This window comes from Rhinolophus hipposideros (assembly GCF_964194185.1).
Source record: "Rhinolophus hipposideros genome assembly, chromosome: X".
NCBI classification, from domain to species: Eukaryota; Metazoa; Chordata; class Mammalia; order Chiroptera; family Rhinolophidae; genus Rhinolophus; species Rhinolophus hipposideros.
Window position 1 is genome coordinate 6,825,852 of NC_138046.1, and position 14,382 is coordinate 6,840,233.

The window sequence follows — 14,382 nt, forward strand, 5'->3', positions numbered from 1 at the left end:
CTCCTGCCAACACCCACCCGCTGACTCCAGGAGGCCCCCTCTGCATTCACCTCTTCTGCCTTCTTGGCGAGGGGTGTGTGGCACCCCCAGAACAGGGCCTGGTACACTGGTCCTAGTCCATACCTGGAACAGATGCTGTCCCAGGCCATGGCGCTGCTGCAGGAGGCAAAGCGCTAGGTGGCAGGACCAGATAAGCAGGACTTGAAAGCACAGCCGGCCGTGGCCATGTCCTCGGCATCTTAAATGTGCCATCATTCACCAGAACAGGGCTAAGGGATTGTCACAAAGCCCCTCCGTGAGCAGCTGGCAATATTCAAGGAAAGGACAGCTAGCTGCAGACTTTCCCGCACACACACCAGGCCCAGGTGTGCTTGCCTGTCCTCCCGCCCCTCCCTGAGCATGCATTGCCAGGGTCCCTCTTGCCATCAGAGTGCTGGCACTATCATCCCTCCCAAGCATCCCAAATCAAATCGCCCAAAGCCCCACCCCAAGCCCTCCCTGCTTTGCTGGCCAGACCTCACATTCCGGCCCTTCCCCATGGGCTGTAGGCAGCCTCCTCCCCCAAATAAGGGTCCTACAGCCAGCCAAACTCAGGCCTCAGGCTTTTCTCCCACAGGAGCAGCTATACTTAGGCTGGCCATGCCCCTTCTAGAAGCAATTTCTGGGCCAGCATGAGCGCAGGGCATAGTTGTTTCTTGGCCACTGCTCAGTGAGAAACAGCATGGGCTCAGGGAGGGAGAGAAACAGGACCATGCAGTGGCCAGGGGCCAGCACCCCAAGTCCCCGATGGCTCCACCCAAAACTTTCCACCTGCCCAGCATGAGGTGGAGGAACAGGAACGGATGGGGCAACCGTCGATGGCCAGGAAACTGGACCTGACCGCCCACTGCTCCTGCACCTGACGCGGGACTGCTGCCCGCGGCTCCGGGTGGCCAGTCTTGGGAGACACCTCACCCCAGGGGAGGCAGGACACAGCTGCGGAAAGTCAGGCCCCCTGCCAGGCCCTCCTACTGTCCCCCCATGCCATGCCGGGAGTGGAGGGAGGCTCCTGCACTCTGCAGGCTGCCAGAAGCTGCCCAGCGGGAGAGGGGGCAGGAGGAGGTGGAGACATGCCCAGAGAGGCCCGGCCCTGCGAGGCACCCCCTTCTCCCCTCGGCCCACTGGGCACCCAGGACTCTGCACACACAGGGCGCCCCGCCCTCCCGAGTCACCCGGGCCGCCTGCCCCCACCGGGGGCTGCCCCTCCAAGAGGAGACTGTCCTGCCTCTCTCCCCCAAGGCCCTGCCTGGTGGGGCCTGCAAGGAGGCAGCCCCCGAGCTGAGCCAAGCGAACCAGCAGTCCCTGCGCCTCCACCAACACCACATGTGCCCAGGCACAACGCGACACGTGGGGCAGCAACGGTGGAAGATGCCAGGCTGCGGGGAACGGCCGCTGGGTCGCTCCCTCGACAGAGGTTACTGGCCAGGCGGGAGAAGGAGGGGGTGAGATGGGGGTGCCGTCCCTGTGAGGGGCTCCATGGAGGACCTTCAGGGGCACCAGGAAGCCGAGCACCCAGCGGGCCCTCATCCTGCTGGGGGCAAATGGCCTGGGAGCCGGCCTCCCCACTGAGCAAATCCCAAAGGACACCCGAGGAGGACACAGGGAGGAGCAAGGCGCGGGCCATCTGCTGGCCTCACACACAGGGTGCTGACGACTGGACACCCGCCCAGAGCCAGCAGGGTGGTTGCCCAGCTCACCAGGCGCACTCCCCCACACCGAGCCCTGCTCGCCATTAGGTCCAGGAGTAGAGGAGGGCTCCCGGGCACATCACCGCCCCAAGCTGGCCCCATCTCACCTACGAAGTCGGGGAGGGGATGTCTGGCCACCCCCGTAGGGCACAACCCACCCATCCTGCAGGTCCTGTGTGGTGGGAGTCCAGGCATGGCAGGGGGAGGGCAGGGGGAGGGCCGAGCTGACCACGGCTACCCCACACTCAGTCTCCACCCCTGCCCAGCACACGGGTGCACATGACTCTCCCTGCTGCCTTTCCCCACAGGAGGCTGGGAGAAACCCAGGGGGACACAGGGGGGCGGCTCCTCAGGGTAGGGCTGCACCAACCCACCCCACCCCACCCCAGACAGTGAGGAAGTCCCATCACATCAACCATGAGAACTTTAGTCTGTCTGGGGACACGTGGGGTTTCCACAGGGTTCCCCAGCACGAGCAGACTCACTCCACTACAGGGCTTGGGGAAGGGGTGCTTGGGGTCCCCCCAGGGGAGCCTGATGGAGCCAAGGGCTGAGGAGGGGGCAGCCACTAGCTCAGGGTCAGTGAGCATGAGGGGTGAGGGTGTCGGCATTGGGGACCGAATGTGCACTTGGCGCTCTGCGACGCACGGTAGTCTCATCCCACCTCAGGGCCCCGGGCCCAAAGAGCTGGGGACAGGTCCTCAGAGGCCAGGGACAGTACTGCATACCAGCCTCCTCGTCCAGCCCAAGGCATCCCCAGGGAGGCGTTCCCAGGCAGAAGGACACTGTGACACTCAGAGGTCAGGCTGGCTTCAGTCACTTCCAGGACCCGCTATGGGTGTCAGAGCAGCTCCCATGAGCCCAGGGAGGCCACGGCCAGGGCGGCAGGGCTGAGGAAACCCAGGAGCAGTGGGCGGGTAGAGGTTGTCCTGGGTCAGCACAAGTGCCGAACACAGGCCGGGCACAGACATCCCATGCTCACTGAGAAAACAGCCAGGTCCTCGGGCAGAGAGGGGGAAGGCCAAGGATGGGCACAGAGTGGGTGGGACAGGGTCTGGCAGGTGCTGTGACTGTACCCATCCTGGAGCAGGCCCCAGGGAGGACATGGCCAGGCGGGGCAACTGGCAGCCGGCTGAGGATGGGCACAGTGGCCGTGCAGCCCTCCACAGACCTTGCGAGCAGGCGGCCCCCGAGGGAAGACTGCGAGGTAAGCAGGCCGTCCTCACGGTGCCTCCCACCCAGGGTCGAGGGACGGGAAGGGGCTAGGCCTGGGCACAGGCCAGGGGTCCCAGGACAGTGACGACGGTGGTCAGTGGCTCAGCAGTGTGGGGCTGCACCGGGCCCACGCGTCTCCGGAGGAGCCCCAGGACCATGGGCCCGACACCCTGGCTGAGGCGTGTTCCCAGGAACCATGACCGGGATCCCGGAGGCCAGGCCAGCAAGCGCCACCTCAGTCTCTGCTTCTGCTCCTGGCAAGCAGAACCCAGCTTCCCAGAAACTCGCTGTCCTTGGGTTCAAGAAGCACACGCAGCCTCGCATGGTACCAGGAGCCGTCCCCAAGGGCCTCAGTGTTGCCCGGCAGCGAGAGCCAACAGGAAAAGCACTCACCGCCCACAGAACCTGTGTGACAAATTGAGCGGCACCCAGCTTGGCATTGGGAAACCACCTCTGAGCCCCAGCCAGGAAGGATGGGGCGGGCATGTCTCCAGGGAAACCACATGCCAAGAGCCTCCTTCAGCCTCAGTGGGAGCTCCTTATTCCCAAGGCTGCCACCCCTGCCCCCTCAGCCACCAGAGCCCAGCCCAGGGCTACCTGATACCCTCGCTGAAGAAAAGGGGCTTGTCGGCCTGCACCTGCAGTGTGACCCGCACCTCTCCGCCTCCCTGTCCCCAACTGCTTCCAGGCTGCATGGTGGCAGGCTGCAGGGGAGGGCAGGGGGAGAGGAGGGACCTTGGCTGTGTGCTGAGGGAGGCCAGCCCTGCCGCTGGGGAAGGAGAGCAAATGGGGGGCAGGACTGAGCCCCCGGCTGGGGACATTGGCTGTCGGGGAGCGACCTGCTGCCCTGGCCGGGGTGGGGACCCACAGCATGCTGGCAAGGGCTGCTGTGATGAGAAGGAACTTCCTGTCCCCTGTGCCCTGGGCTGCACAACGACCTGGCACTGCCCCCGGGGCTGCAAACGCCCTTGCAAAGGGCAGAGAGCACACACCCTGGGCTCTGTGGGCCACACCGGCCTGGTCGCGCATTCTTCTTTCTTCCTCTGGCTTTTGCGTTTTGTTTACAACCCTGTGAAGACAAAGAGCCACTCTCTGCCCTTAGGAACACAGGGCTGCCCGTCTTGGTCCCAGGGCCAGAACTTGCCACCCCCACTTAGACAAAGGACACGGGACCTGATCTTGGGGGGCATGTGCAGGACCAGGAGTCCTCGTTCCCGGACACACAGGCTCAGGGCAAGGTCAGTCCTCCGAGCCTTCTCATTCACCACGAACCAAACACCCTACATCCTCATGGGTGGTGTTGTCCCCTCCAGCACTGTGCTGCGGTTGTCCTGTGTGAACCCCGAAATACAGCACAGGTGAGGGAGGGTCCCTGAGACACGAAGTGACCAAAAGACTGTCGCTTGCATCTTGAGGCGGCTCTCCCTCCGTTGCTCTCTGTGCCCTGGCTCTGGGGAAGCCCGGCCCCGAGCAGCTCTATGGCAGGCCCCGTGGGGAGGCACTGAGGCCCCTGCCACAGCCAGCGGACGATCTTGGGAGCAGAGCCTCTCCCTGCAGGCTGACGCCCAGTCTGCAGCCTGTGACAGACCCTGGGGCAGAACTCCCGCAAGGCGCCCTCTAGGATCCAGTCTTCCTTCAGACACCGGGAGATCACAAGTGTTAGTTGCGTTCAGGTGCTATGTTGGGGGCACTCTGTGACGCAGCAACGGGAAACCAATACACGCTTTTCAATGCTGAAGGCCACTCTGAGTAAGTCTGAAGCAAACAAACCGACGGGAAACCCCAGAAGCCATTAGGAAAAGCCTGGAATGTCTGATGACATGAAAACTAAACTCATCTGCCTGACCAAACACAAACCACAAAGTCAAGAGACAAGTGACAAAGTGGGGGAAAATAGTGGCAAGATGTGACTCAGGGCTCCTGTCCTTCACATGTAGAGAGCTTGAACCAGTCCCCAGGGAACAGCCCGCTGACCCAACAGGAAAAGGGGGCCGAGGAGGGGATCACAGAAAAGGAAAGCCAAAGGCTACTCCACCATCAGTTCCCACCGCCAGAACATGCTCAGGGTCCGGGGGCCTGGGGACAAATGGTGGCCAGGCACGGGCTTTGCTCTTCGCCTGTCGCTCCAAGTAGACGACACGTCACCATGGAGCCTAACGCAGGCCAACCACCGAGCACTGCAAAAGGCGGGCGGGTCGTGGTGCTGGGCAGAGAGCAGGTCTCCGCAGCGTCACTCAGGTGCTAGGAGACGCTCCTGGTGGGGAACGTTCAGCAGCAAAGGCAGAGGCTTCCTGCCAGCTGGAGGGCCTGCCACACCCCCAGACCAGACAAGGGCAGTTCCCAGGCAGGAAACCTGCTCTCTGGTCTCCATGTGCCCCAACAGCCTTTCTGTCAAGTCAAAGGGCCCACATTCCTTGCCCATCCCCGGGCTGGGCGTGCGGCTCTTTCCTCTGCCTCATGGGAGAGCTATTTCCACCCCCACTCCCAGGCACACATCTGATCTCCGCCCCTCTCTCCTACAAGTCCAGATGTTACCAGCTCCAGTCTGGCGACTGCTGAGCACCTACAGAAACCCGACACCGTTCCCTGCCTGGGCTGGGACAGCGCCCTCCAGTGCACCCAGGCAGGAAATGGTGACTGCCGCTCAACAGGAAGCCCATGATCTCTGGAGGCTAGCGCCCTCCAGGTATTTCTCAGACCTGTGGGGTCCCTGTGAAGGGGTCAGCCCCAGGTTGGGCAGGGGGCGCGCACCTAGGAGCTTCAGGCCTCCAGAGTCGTGCTGCTCACAGTGGGGCCCCTGGACCATCAGCATCCCCAGGGAGGGAGATTGTTCAAGAGTCGCAAATTCTCAGGCCCCACCTGGGGTCTGCAAGATCCGAGCCTGTGGGGGTGGGCCAGCACCCTGGGTTTGAACAAGCCCTCGAGTGTTCTCACCCCAGCGTGAGAACCACAGGGATGGGGGTGGTTCCTGATCACACCCACTTCTAGAGAAGCCCGGAGCTTTGTCTGCAGGGCTCACCTTGACCTTCCCAGGTGAGAGGCTGGCCGGGACAGCTGACAGCCGCCACCTCGGGGGGTCGTGGAGAAAAGCAGGCGCGGTGGAGCAGGATTCCCTCCCCGGTGGGCAGCCCCGTCCAGTGACCCTCGGGAGACTTGGTTACGTCGTCCCCACCTCCGGAGTGGTGGACAGACACGTGTGGGGACAGCACATTCCGGGGTGAGTGGCCTCTGCTCTGCCCCCCTCTCCCTGGATACGACGCTCGTGTCTTTGTGTGTATGTAAAATGCACGCAGAGCAGAGAACCGTCCAGACGCACTGAGCGGGCGCTGGAACAGAGCGGCGCGGAAGGAGAAAGTGTGTCACAGCATGTCCGCATTCTGCGGCCTGGGAGCTCAGAGCAAGGCTTCTGAGGCCAGGACCAGGGGGGCCGCAGACATCGACCGCGCCCTTTACCATCGGGTGGGGTCCCTGCCCTCTACCCCCTCACCAGGCCCCTTGGGACACCAATACACTGTCCCTGGTGGGGAAGTTGCCGAGCGTGGCGGGAGGGGCCCCCGACAGAGTCCCCACAGTCTCCTGGAGGCTGCACTCGGTGGTGGCTTTGTCCCAGGGACAGGGCGTAGATGCCCGCGTCTCGGGAACAGGGAGCCGGTCTCCTCGACCGCCCTGGCGCTCTAGCCCTCCCCTCCCCTCCCCTCCCCTCCCCTCCTCTCAGCCAGCCCACTGGCAGCTCCGCCCCACAGGTCCCTGGCCACCGCCCTCCGCCCACCGTTTCCGGGCAGCTCTTCCTATTACCAATCTCAGCTCTGGACGAGACCCGCCCTCAGAGCCGCCCGACGAAGCCCAGCCCCTCGGTCCTGACGGACACTTCTTCTGCCCAATGAAAACTAGCCGGTGTCCCGCGCTCCCCTCTCGGTTCTGCCTTCCGGAGTGCCTCTCCCGGCAGTCCCGGCCGTTTGCCTGCGGAGCGCGGGCTGCGCGCGCAATAGCGGTTCCCGCGCGGAGTGCGGGACCTGTTCTTGCAGAGCCGTGCTGGGCGTCCTGTCTGTGCACGCCGAGCCCTGCTGCTGTGCTTTTGTGTGAACTTGTATTTTAAAGGAAGTTCGCATGTAGTTTCACTGAAACGTACGCGAAGCTGGGCCCCTCCCGCCGCCCCCCCACCGTCAGCATGTGCACATCTGGTGCAGTGGCACACCCGGAAATGGCACTGGTGCCGTCCGAGAGCTGCTCCGGCTTTCGTCTGTGTGTCCACGGGCGCGTGCGCTTGGGCGTGTAAGTGTGCACTTGCGTCACGCGTATACATTCAAGTGACCACCGCCGCCGTCAGTGTCCAGCCTGTTCCCTCCCAAGAATCTCTCCTGTTAACCTTTCCCAGCCTCATCCCCTCCCCTCCTGCTGCCATACATGGCGACCAGTATTTTATTCTCATCCCTACATGTTTGTCATTTGAAGGCGGTACCCAAATGGAACGATGCCGTATGCGGTCTCGGGTGAGCTTTTTTCACTCACGATGCCCTTGAGAGCCACCCAAGCTGTTGCCAGTTACTTCTTCCTTTATGTGGCTGCCTATAGTCCTTGGTGCGGATCAACCAGCGTTGGTTCAAGCGTTCACCCACTGAAGGATGCGTTGCTTGTTCCCATTTTAGGCTTCCAGAAATAAACCTGCTAGGAACATTCGTGCACAGGTTTTCTTGTGATCTCAACTTTCCATTTCTTTGGCATAAATGCCCAAGAGTGCAATGGCTGGGTCCTATGGAGGTGGATGTTTAGCTTGAAAACAAACAGCCGTGTTGTGTTGCCTTCCACAGCGGCTGTACCATTGTACGTTACTACCCTGCACACTTTTAAAGCACATAATTGAAGTTTCACAAAGTAACATTATTCCAAGCAAGATTGTTAACAACTTTTCTCTTCACCACATTTTTCTATGCAATCAGCAACACACTTATTCACACACTTTAAAAAACACATCTTACACATTTTGATTGTGATTGTTTCACTTAGCCATGCATCTTGGAGATCCTTCCATGTCAGTACACAAATGTCTAGCTCATGTCTTCTCTGGCTGCTTGGTACTCGATAGAATTCATGTAGCATAATTTACATAATGAATACGCAATTGATGTACTTTCACATTTTCTTTTTTTGCTATTTATGTTAATACTGCAACTACCAGCTTTGAACACGTGTCAATCTCCATCTAGGATAATTATGTCTAGGCAGAATTGCCAGGTCAAAACCTATGGGCATTTAACATGTTAAGACACTGTAAATGTCTCCCCAAAAGACCCTACTTGTCAACGCTAGGGCTCTTAGTCCTTTCTTACATAAGATGCAAACATTTTCCCTCAATCTGTCTCTTAAGAAACTAGGCTTGCTGGTTTGGGTTGTCAAGAAGTTATACCTTTTTACATGACCAAATTTACTAAACTCTCAATTGATGATTCTGGGATGATTCTAGAGGCCTCCTCCCTTGTGGGAGGCGAGTGAGGAGAGTCGGGGTGGAATGAGAGTCGGGGTGGAATTTCTGAGTCCTGGTTACCAACTGCTTGTTGACCCAGGCTGGCCCATCACTGTGGCCAGGGGCGTTGGTGTCCCCACCCAGTGCTGCCTGGGCCTGGATTGGGGATGGTGGCTCTCGGACACCCAGTCCCTGCCCTCCAGAGATGGCAGTCTACGTTTAAATACACAGGTGGCCCGCAGGTAAGGGAGGGAAATCCCTGGGGCAACAGAGCAAATGAAATCAGAGGGGTGATGGGGGGACAAGGCTGGGGCCCAGTTAGGAGCTCAGAGTTAATGCGCCTCACAGGGTGAGAGACCAGAACTGAGCTTACACCTAAAACCAGTGCTCTTGGAAGGTCATGTCCCTGGTGAAAAGAAAGGACAGGAATATAAAAAGAAGTGGGTTCATCCCAGCCTGGGTCTGAGTGAAGGGGCCAAGAACCCCCCACCCCACAGCATCAATAAGCAGGGCCTGCTTTTACGCAGGCAGAGGGGCCTTGGCGAACCCCTGGCTGAGAGAGGACCTGCCCTTCATCCTGGCAGAACAAACCACCTTCCCTGGAAGGGGCCCCTCACTCCAGGCTTCCCACCCTGGCCTTCCTGAGGCCGTGCTGACGCTGGGTCAGCAATCTCAAATTGAAAACACTGCCCACCTTCATGGAGACTCTGCAGCAGGCCCGTCGAAGAGAGGACTGGTCTGTCAGTGTTCCCAGGGCCAGATAACACGATTTTTGGTGATGCTGTCTGTGAGTGTGTGCTACTTGCCTGGACTCATCCATCCCATCCTCATGGAAGCCCTAGGAGGTTGGTAGCAGTGTTATCCCCAATCTCCAGGGAGGAAACCACACAGAAGGGTGGAGGAGCTGGTTCTGAATCACTAGGTAACAAGTGGCTGAGGTAGTGTGTGGACCAAGGAAGCTGGGCTTCTAGCTTGTCTCCCTTTTATGGGCTATTCTCTACAGCCTGGCTTGCATTTAGCACATGAGTATGTCCTAAAGGCGTCAGAGGTGAGCTCAGGTGAAAACCTCCCCAGGACAGCACATAAGTGAGTGTAAGAAAAAGAACCACCTTGCACTCTTGTGCTTAGTCAGGGGGGACTTCGAAACACAGATTGACATTACCTTTGAAGTCTCATGAGATCAGAGAGTTTTCATGGATATTTAGAAATTGTTTGCATGATTGTGATATAAAGCTACTCCATCTCCCTGAATCTACAGTGGCCTCTGAGACACAACAAAAGAAAGATACAAAAGAAAGAATCAAAAAGATAAGAATATTTTTCAAAATCCATCCCTATTTGAAAGAAAAAAATATCCTTAGAAGTTAAAAAAACCCATAGTAATTGAAATAAAAATCTCAATGGATGGATTAAGCCACAAAGAGATCCCTGAAGAAAGAATTAAGTGACCTGGAAGATGGAGCCTTGGAAATTACCTCCTGCCCTGTTCCCTTTCTTAGTTGGTGATGTTCCTTCCTTCTTCCCTGAAAAACTGCAGCAGCCCCTCCTCAGAGATCCAGGCTCTGGTTCTTTCCTGCCCCTCATCCTGGTTTCTAGGCTTCTGATGACGCCAACCCCTTCCTTTTCCCCTTCGCTCTAGGTGTGGCAGCTTCTTCCCGTATTATCTCTGTCACTTCAGTAGTGCTTGTACTTCGAGCTCTTCAACCCTTGAGTAACCAACTCCTTATAGTCGAGCTCCAGTTCCTTACCTCTCAGCTCAAGTCACAGTATGACATGCAGAGAACTTCCATGTGAGACCTCAACATTCCCTACTTCCTGTATCTGCAGGGCTGACAGTGCTGAAAATCAAACACAATGTTTAATTGTATGGGTGACAAAATCCCAATGTCATTTGAATTCCCAGCCTTTCCATGTTTCTCTTGTTGAAAGGTAGGGTAGTGGTTGGAGGAGCAGGAGCCTGAAACCTGGAAATAGGACATCTAGTTGGTCTCAGCTGAAGCTGACCATCGGGAAGCCACCAGTCCCTCCCTTGCTGGATTTAAGTAGCCTGCCCTCCCGTGTCTGGGTTCCATTGCTAGAGGACTGAGTCATTATCTCACTTGGGCAGGTCACTTGCAAGGGGACACTAGTTGTCCTTGAGACCTTCTGCAACCACCCCCTGTTGCCGTTGGACCTAAATCTAAGGTACAATCACAGCATGTTCCAAGGAGACAGGCATATACTAAGGGCGGGGCTTCTTTCACCTCTGCTCCTATATCCCCTGGTGCATTCCTGTGTTCCTTCTCTGAGTGTTCTGTAACGCTGCTGTCTGTCCTCCTCACCAAATAGGGATCACACCTAGGATCATTTCAGGATTCCTGAATTCCAGGCCGCTGCTTTTCTGATCCCAAGCATGGCCTGGCAGGGCACGATACCACAGAGGGGAGGGAGAAGTTACCTTTGTACCTTCTGGTGGCAAGTAAGGCTACACCTGCTTCCGAGCTCTGAGTCTCTGCATCACTTTCGTTCCCCTTTAGTCCAGGTGGGCCTGGGTTGCACGCCTCCCGGGCTGCACACTACACTTACCTGAACTTCCACCCACCACCCAGGAGGAACCTCCCCTCCCCTGCACCCTTACCCCTCCACCGCCATCACAACCACAACCCCATTCCACCCAAGCGACCCTTTTCTCTCTCGACCCTTTTCTCATACATCTGTCCTCCATCACGGGTCAGCCTGCGGTTAGAAGCAGTGCCCTTGTTCAACTCGTTCCTGGGGGCCAGGGCAGCCCCTCTCCGCATGGATGCCAGGCCCTGCACACCCAGCTGGGATCGAGCCTCGCGTCCGCGGGTGTTCGCCCCTCCGGTGATGCCCGACACGCCCGGCGCGTCGCTGGCGGCGCTGATTGGCTGAGGCTCAATGAGTGACGGGACAAAACCCAATGATGTGGCTGGGGCCACCGCCCTCGCGCAGATGGGACCTCGCGGGGCGTGCGAGCGCACCAACTCAGGGCCTGCGGGGCGGGCAGTGCCCGGGCCAGGCGCGAGGCAGTGTCAAATGGTGGGTAGAATTCGCACCAGTAGAGAACAGGCAGTTCGGAGGGCAACCGGGGCTGTAGAGGAGGGGAGGGCTGGCCAGGGAAGGGAGGGGAAAAGTGGGCCCGCCCTGGGCTTTCCCAGTGAAGCCGGGAAGGGGCTGGGGCGGGCGGAGGGCCGAGCCAGCGGCTGGGGAGGAGAAACCAGCCAGAAAGGCAGGGCGGGTCTCAATGGGGACAGTTCTAAAATCCTGTCCATAGCCCTATTAGGTACTATCACCATCATCAGCACTAGTATCCCCTTTCACAGATGAAACAAACTGAGGCAAAATGGGTTACCTAGTTACCTTGCCCCACCCCGCCCCAGTGGCCCACCTGGAGATGAAAGCCAAGTAGCCGAAGGCCCCCCCTACTTGCTGCTCTTCCATGGGAGGGAATCAAGAGCAGCAAGACGTTTTTAAGACTTAGGGGTAAGGGTACCAGAGCCCATGGTCCCAGACAATTAAGAAACACTCAGCGCCTACACCAGTTGTTAGAGTGCCTGTGCCCAACCCCTCTTCCCCCCGCCCCTGCAGTCAGGAGCTATAGCCGGGCCCAACTGGGCACAAGGCCACTCCCTTCCCTGAGTGACCATGGCTACTCGCAGCACCATTACCAGATCAATGCAGCTGTTCTTGCCCAGGGCCTGTGCAGGCCTGAATTCAGGCTTTTGGAATGGCATTTGAATCATGGATTGTGTTTGTTGCTTCATTTATAAAGGCTGCCAGTGTGCTTGTGCACTGTTTCTGCTGTAGGTGTCACCAGATAGAGGCATTTGACACCTGAATTCACACAAATGTGGAGCTAAGGCACGGTCACACACATTCTGGCTTCACTGTGTTCAAAATGGCTTGCCTTGGAGTGTACAGTGCTTTTTAGATGTCACAGCACATTGTCTCGTTCACTCCTCACAAAACTGTTTAAACACACACTCAAAAGGGTAAACAGAACTACATGACCCAGCAATTCCACTCCTAGGTTAACACACACTTCAGAAGTGAAAACACACATCCACAAACTTGAATACAAACGTTCTTAGCATTAATGACAGTGAAAACAACTGAAAAGGAGTGAAAATTCAAATGTCTATCAACTGATGGATAAAATGTAGTCTATACAAAGAATGTATTCTATGGCCTTAAAAAGGAATGAAGTTCTGGCACAGGCTACAACGTGGATGAACCTCAGATGCATTACGCTAAGTGACAAGCTAGGCACAAAAAGGCCACATACTATGATTCCATTCATATGCAATGTCCAGAATAGGCAAAGCCATAGAGACAGAAAATACCAATGATTGCCAGAGGCTGGGAAGATGAATGGGGAGTAAGGGGTGCAGGGGGTTTTTAGGGTGATGCAAATGTTGTAAAATTGACCATGGTGATGGTTGTAGAACTCGAGTATACTAAAAAAACATTGTATATTTTCAATGGGTAAATTGTATGGAGTATAATTGAGGTAAACATTTTTGCTTATGTGTATTTTCTAAATTTCCTACAATGACTCTTTATTAACTGTGATTTTTACTAACAGCTGATATTTTAATAATTTTGTATTTTTTATATTTTTGTGTCAATTATACCAAGTATTTTACAAAAAAACTTTTTTGAAATCTTATAATCACAACACATAGGCTAATTTTACATGCCAGGAAATCAGCTCAATGGGTTAAGAGGGCAGGAGCAAACTGAGTGGAGTGCCAGGCTAGTTCTTTGGTCCCTACCACACATTCTAGAACAAAGATTCCTGGTGACCAGTTAATGAAAGCAATACAAAATAAGGACCATGACATACCAAACGTATCCAGTCAATTTTCAATGTAGTTTTGAAGTTTGGACCCATTTTTATCTGGCTGGTCCTTTTTTCTTATATTCCAGCCACATGATTTGTGTTCACAGCTGCTACGGATCAGCTCAGGGATGGCTTTTTCAGGCCACACACTGTCCTCTAGTGGTGCAACTCCTGCCCAGTGTCCTTTCCTGGCTTTGCTGTTGGGCGACATGGCTTTCTCCTGGTTTAGATAGAAGCTCCTTCCTTCCTTATGATTTTATCAAGGAGAAACAGAATCACACACACAAGGCACACGTGGAATCAGGCAGCTGGTTTTTAAAATGCTTTATTAACATGAACATTAACTAATATCTTCAGTACATGACTACAGTCGAGCTAACAGTTGGGTCTGGTTACTGGGCAAGGGAGACGTTTCTGAGATCTCACAAAAGTGTGGTGTGGAGGCTAGAACTAGTTGTATCCTCTCTTTGCAGAACAATCGCCACCAGGACAGGATATCCTAAAGAGCTTTCAGCTTTTTTACTGCTCAGCCTCTGCACTGCGGGAGGGTAGTGGAAGGCTACCACAACAGGAAATCCCAGGGCAACTGCAGTCACACAGTACCAGGGAAGCTGCAGGTAGGATGATGACACACAAATTCCCCACCCGGGACCGCAGTGTGTACGCAGCATGGTGCCACAGTGCTGCGCCACCAGGTGGCTGCAACCTCCAGTTCACATGGCCTTTACTTACGAGGAAATACACATTTAAGAAACTGTTACCCTATCAGTTCACATGGCCTTTACTTACGAGGAAATACACATTTAAGAAACTGTTACCCTATGTTGATTCCCCAGCCCAGATATCTGTAGTCTCATCAGAAAACTTGATATTAGGTGGTTGTTTTGTTAGTTGTTCTGTAGCTTAAAATCTTATGACCTACTTTAATGACTAAAAGATAAGAGTTACTGAGTTACTTGTATATGTGGTTATGGCTGAACAGGAAGGTAGTTAACTTGGTTTGCTTTTTTTTTTTTTTTGGTTTGCTTTTAAATTTTAAGAAGCACAAACACTATAGATTTAAATGATGGTTTGGCAACAAGTATAAAGGTACGGTAAAGGTCTTTGGTCTTTTAAGACCAAAGCCAACCGCCATT